This window comes from Lontra canadensis, unplaced genomic scaffold, assembly GCF_010015895.1.
Source record: "Lontra canadensis isolate GAN:19392208 unplaced genomic scaffold, GSC_riverotter_1.0 scaffold22, whole genome shotgun sequence".
NCBI classification, from domain to species: Eukaryota; Metazoa; Chordata; class Mammalia; order Carnivora; family Mustelidae; genus Lontra; species Lontra canadensis.
In genome coordinates this window covers 20,928,015-20,934,014 of record NW_022631016.1, presented here as the reverse complement: position 1 = coordinate 20,934,014, position 6,000 = coordinate 20,928,015, and the positions used below count along the sequence as shown (strand labels likewise).

The 6,000-nt window shown below is 33.0% G+C and overlaps 1 protein-coding gene across 1 annotated transcript in view; it reads left to right on the top strand.

Annotated features, from left to right (window-relative positions):
- The first annotated feature begins 1,623 nt into the window (after positions 1-1,623).
- CDH9 (cadherin 9) overlaps positions 1,624-6,000 on the top strand; it is a 132,864-nt gene continuing 128,487 nt past the window's right edge. Inside the window, exon 1 of the mRNA XM_032861913.1 lies at positions 1,624-1,839. The gene's annotated coding sequence lies outside the window, so the exon portion shown is untranslated. The remainder of the gene's footprint in view (positions 1,840-6,000) is intronic.

Genomic DNA, 6,000 nt, shown 5'->3' with positions numbered 1-6,000 from the left:
CAGTCTTTTCTTACATTTGGGTTTCGGTGGGAAATGAAATGTATTCAACTTTAGGGATTTAAATCTTTTATTTGTGCATATTTACCTTAAACTATGATAAAATATTTTGTTTGGTTTCTTTTCCCATTTTACGTATAGTACTTTATCTCGGCATTAACAAAGAGACTTCAACAATATACATTTTTATTTTAAGGATCAAGTACACCTGGAAGAAATGAGTATATAAGAGTGTGTGAATTTTATATTAAATATATTTGCCTCAAGAAAACATTCTTAGCCTCCATGAAGAATTCACTAAGCTGTTCTTAACCACTTGGATCCATCTAGCCCTGGACAATATGCATAAAGCTTTTTTCCTTCTTTCTGTTCCTTCGTTTGTAGATGGGCAAAACAAGTCCCTTTTTTGGGTCCATTTCCTACATTTCAAATTCACAATTATTTAAAAACCATGTACTCCAAGTTCAATTACCATACATTCGTAGTGCCATGTTGTATTTGGGGATTTGTAAAATGGTATTTTCTAAGTATTTGTTTTCCCTTTTAAGAAATGAATTTCCATACTGCTCATGCTACAAATAGGCATCTCTATTATCTATACTTCATGGATAAATGTCACTATTGGGGGGGGGGGCAGGTGGCAATTTTATTTTTATTTTCTATTGTCAGTTTTCCTTTGAAGCATCAAATAGGATATTGATATTTTTTGGCACTTAAGCTATTTACTTACTGTGACTTAACGAGCCGTTATAAAGTGAGCCATAGTCCCACTGTGCATTTCATACAACTATTACTAGAACTTCTTTTCAGAAGGATTTATCTACAATCAATATCCTTCTTATTGTGCCATTTCCAGAAGTCCTAAAGAGACTTTTCTGAAACGGGGTTTGACTCTCTCATGTTTTACTCTCTCTCTAACAGTTGTACAGTGTGCGGCAGCGGATCTAACAGGTGGACTGTGTAGTTCTTACGATGTGGCTATGGTCACAGTTATTTTTGGACATTTCTGGGGAAGGTGAAAATCCCTCAATTGCATTATCGAATAAAAAACAGGGTTGCAGATACTTGAAATTATACTTGAAATCATTCTCTTTCTTAAAAAGTACATGGTAGGACATCAGTTATTAGATATTTTTAAATTACTGTTTTTGAAAGATTAGTTTACAAACTCAGAGACACAGATAAAAATTCATCATTATCAATGATACATGTGATCTGAATTCCCTCTCTTCATTTTCTTAAACTCGGAATTTTGGTATTGAATTGAAAGAGGTAGTCGTGAATTCTGCGGGGGCTATGCCCCAAATCTCTTTTGAGCAACAGCATTCTCCATGTGATATATATTTTCTATAGATGATTTACAGGTTACGGACATGCTGTGACCTCTCTCCCCAGTCGCAAACAGATTAAGCAGAGCTGATTAACCGAGCCTAAAACACTGGGTTATTTTCTCCTGGGGGGGGGGGGAGTCTTTGACAAAGCCCTCCTTTCTGAACCCTCCCACTTCATTCGCTTGCAAATCACTGTGCCTGAAGAGGTCTTACTCCCCCAGCCCCAGCACTCGAGCCCTGCAGCGCCATCAGCGGCAATATCTTCCTACGTGAGGGACGTCTCTTATTAATCAGAAACGCTGAATGGAAACCAATCAGACAGAGAGTTTCTTTGGCTTCAGCTTCCTGCCTGTCTGAGTTAAAAGTGATGCTCGAAGAGGGAGGCACGCTGAGATGCATGAAGCTTCAGCTGTGAAGATACTATAAAAAGACAAGAGTAGGAATGAGACAGAGGCAACCCTGGAATTGTCAGCGCTGAGCAGGGCTCAACTCAGTTCCGCTACTAAACAAGGTAAATGCTATTTACTTTACCTGACAATATAAGCTATTCAGTTTTTGCTTTCTTAAAATGAAGTAGTACAAATACTGCTTTTCTCCTGGTTGCTTTATTTTGTACACACTCTCTCTCTCTCTCTTTTCCTACCCTCAACATTTTTTTGGAAGCAGGTAAGAATACATTTTGTAGTATTTGAGTAAGATATTAAGATGCTCACTGAGAAAACTTGCAATGCTTGCTTCATATTTTACTTTTACAAAACTGATACCTATCAAAGCTCTTTTCATAGTACTCAAATCTGCATATGGAGGATTATTATAAAAATAAAACTAAACTTCGCATTGTGTTAGTTGATTTTGGGGGGTCTTGAATTACTCACATATTAATGTATACATGTATGCTATTATTATATTAATTCAAATGGACTCCTGGTTTTTCCATAACTTTTGTTTATAAAATTTGAGTCAGAACTGTCAAAAATAAAGGCATCTTTATTCATAATTTAATAAGAAATGATTTCCTTATTTTTCATATTAAAATAAGACAATATAGAAATAGTGCAAAGAACACATGTACAGATGGACATAGGCTGTCCGGATTAAGGTGATCACTATACCTAGCAAAGATTTCTCCACATATTTGTGGTTCTCACTCAAGTCAACATTACAAATGTGTACCTCTGTTGGCTATAATTGCTCTCCATTATCACAGGCAAATGTATCTTAATGTAGTAAAGATGGGATGAAAACCACAGGAGGGAGAACTTCAAAAGCAAAATTGTCATGTTTTTCTGAAATGATATGGAAAATGCAATGATTTGATGAAGCAGTGTTTTATTTTTCTTTGCATAGTCAACATAATCATTCACATCAATTAAATTTTTAAGCACACCAATCTCAAAAAAGGCAAGATTAATTTTAACTATAAGATTGTCAGTATTTTATAGTTTTTACTTTTAGATACTGTTAACAGTGTGTGTTCTTAGAATCTACTTTAAATACCAATGGTGCACTAAAAGAAAAGTGATCACCTGTAGTAGATAAGTTCACATTTATTTGGTGATCAACTTTTGATAAGAATGTAGTGGATTATAGATTTGAGGAGAAGCTGGAGATCTTTTCTGAAGATTTGTTGTCATATATTATTTTATGTTATAGATCTATGAGATTACTAATACAGATTTTTTTCACAAGGGTTTTATAATCTATGTAGCAGGAAAATAACAAATGATTTTGTGACAGCAAAAAGTGGCAACTTTGTATGACAGGAGGAAATCTTCATTTGCCTCTTGATCTATGGAATAAGAAGAGTTACCCATCTTCAGCCATAGCTGACTATGAATGAATTTGATCATTCGATGCCCTTAAGTTAAAAAGAAATGTGTATAAAATCTACTGCATTGAATGGTGGCTAAATCCTATTTTCAGATTCAGACACTGTCTCATTGCCTAGGCAATGCTATGTCTCATGTAGAATACATTTGTGTAACTATGAATCTGCTTAATCCAGGTTTGAATGGTGGGTCTTTTAAAAGATCAGGAAAATGAAATAACATGCAATTTCAGCATATAACAGCAAAGAATTTAGGCATAACATGAACAGCATATGTTTGTGGTCTTGTCCTCAAACATATTATGAATTCAACTGAAGTTTTCCCAAAGAGAGAGTACAAACTAATTACATCCCCTTAATAGATGTCTACTAAGATGCTAAAATACTGTTATCTCTGTATTTGTTTGTTTTGAAACATGAGAAAATGCAAGGTAAAGTGCATGGTATGAGCAAATCTAATTCTGGAAATAATGAAGAGAAAAATGCCTTACAGGAAGCAGATAGTAGTCTCAATTTAAAAGTAATTCACTAACTTTACGTCAGATAGATTGGGTAAGACTAATAAAGCAAGTCATATCAGATAATATTTTCTGGGATGAAACAATATGATTTTTCCCTTTATTATACTAGGTGATAGCTTTTTAAAACAGTTTTGAAATGATCTGCATAATCATTTACCATTATTGTATTCATTGCATATGTGAAGTAAGGACGTCTTATACCATTGCCTGTGTGCAGCAAGATCACAGTATTAAAGTTGGCTTTGAAATGATGTCTTTAAATGTTGTGCTGCTTGACTTGACAAATTGTATGCTGCATCAGAAGCCCTTCTGAATGTCACCTTCCATGAAAAGATTTCATTTGGTATTTTCCTGTGACCCCTGTATATACAAAGTTTAGCCAGTAGAGTGTCCCTTCTATGGTGCATTCACCAAATGGGATTCAAAAAAACAATAACTGGAGACTTTTTTTTCTCACTGGCTTACTTCTCTTTAGACAGTAGTAGTGATTTGAAGCAGATACGCATTTTCTACAATATTTGCACAATGCATAGGTATAGTTAATCAGAATGCTTTGGACAATGCTTGAAATTATATAACATAAAATACATGAGTAATATGGCAATATATTGTAGCAAGAGAGTATAAATTTAGGTAAAAGTTAATTTAAAGAATGCATGTGAATGTGTCATGAATAAACATTGATTGTAATTTGTTCTCTATGAAAGTGAACAGCCTACATGGATAATTACTTACCATTAATACAGATGTTTCAATGTAATGGATCATTAGTTTGCTATATTCTTTAAGACTAATTTTGTTCTGCAAATGGAAATTTAAATCTAAAGTATAAATAAATCTAACATTTGAAAAAACAGAATGTGGTACTTTACAAAATGTCCAATATGATGTTTTAAGTATTTATACTTACAACTTCAAGGATATATGTGTATATATAGAGAGAGATAGATAGATATAGATATATATCTATATATATATTCAAAATATCTATATATGTATATATAGATATATATTCTATATATGTATATATCTATATATATTCAAAATATTTATATATATCCCATTATATTTATATTACCATATTATATATATCAAATCAATAGTAATATTAACTGTAGAGTAAGTTTGGTTTATTGTATTTATTGTGAGGTATTTTATTATAAAAGTCTAGTTAAGATCTTGGGTATTTACTTCATAAATTATCTACTTAATTAAAATTAAGCTTTCTTTTTTAAAAAATTTTTATTTAAGCTTTCTTAAGAAAGAAGACAGGATGTGAAATAAGATCAAAAAGACATTGGTTTTAATTGGCTTTGTCTTTACCAGATGCTAATTAATAGTCATTTTTCATTGTAGAACATAAGATATGTTTCCTAAGATAAAGCAATTTTGTTCATTGTATCTTTCATATTTGTTTTCAGATATGAGTTGTGACTTAAAATATGTACCCAAAAAGTCTCTTAATACCCATGACATTTTATTTAGGTTTTTAAATAAAATTCTAGAACTTTAGAAAAGGGATTTTAACCACCTTCAACTCTGATATTACACAAGAAAATGGAGGTTTAGAAAGGTAAGGTTGTATATCCAGAGTTGTCAAATCGTATATGAAAAATTGGCAACATTGTGTGAAAATATATAATGTTGAATCATGAAAATCATATTAGGTGTACACACAAGCACACACACATACACACAGTGGTTAGCTGAAAACAATCTCCTGGATTGTTTTAAACATTCTGAAAAAGTTTTTCTCTTATGACTCACTTTGAATTCCTCAGCCTGGAACCACTATTATCCTTATCATTAAAACATAGTAGGAAATGCAGAGTGAGGAGAGTGTCTTTACGCACTTACACATTTCCATAGCAGTCCTAATATGTTAATGCACTTATCCCTACATTTAGCACTAGTAAGAGATGGTCTTACAGCCACATTAAGAATGCAAAGTGCCTGAATAAAAGCACGCTGATCTCTGGAGCCTCACCAAGACATTTTATATTAGCACTACCAAGAAACACCTCCCAAAACATAAAAGTCATGATAATGGATCTTACTGCTTATGAAGGGAAAATGGAAACCTCATAAAGTATTGTTTTTGTTGCTGTGAGGTATGTATGTGCATATGTGGAGGAGAGAAAGAGACAGAGAGACAGAAAGGGAGACACACACCCATACAGAGGGAAAGAAAGGGAGATTTGTTTTTAAGAGGAAAGGTAGGGAAAAGGAGAAGACCTGAATATTTCCTTAAGTAACGTGCAGGGGTTTTCCTTTTGATCCTTTTCTGTGCTTTTGGATTACTTTGCCAAATTATAAATCAGTT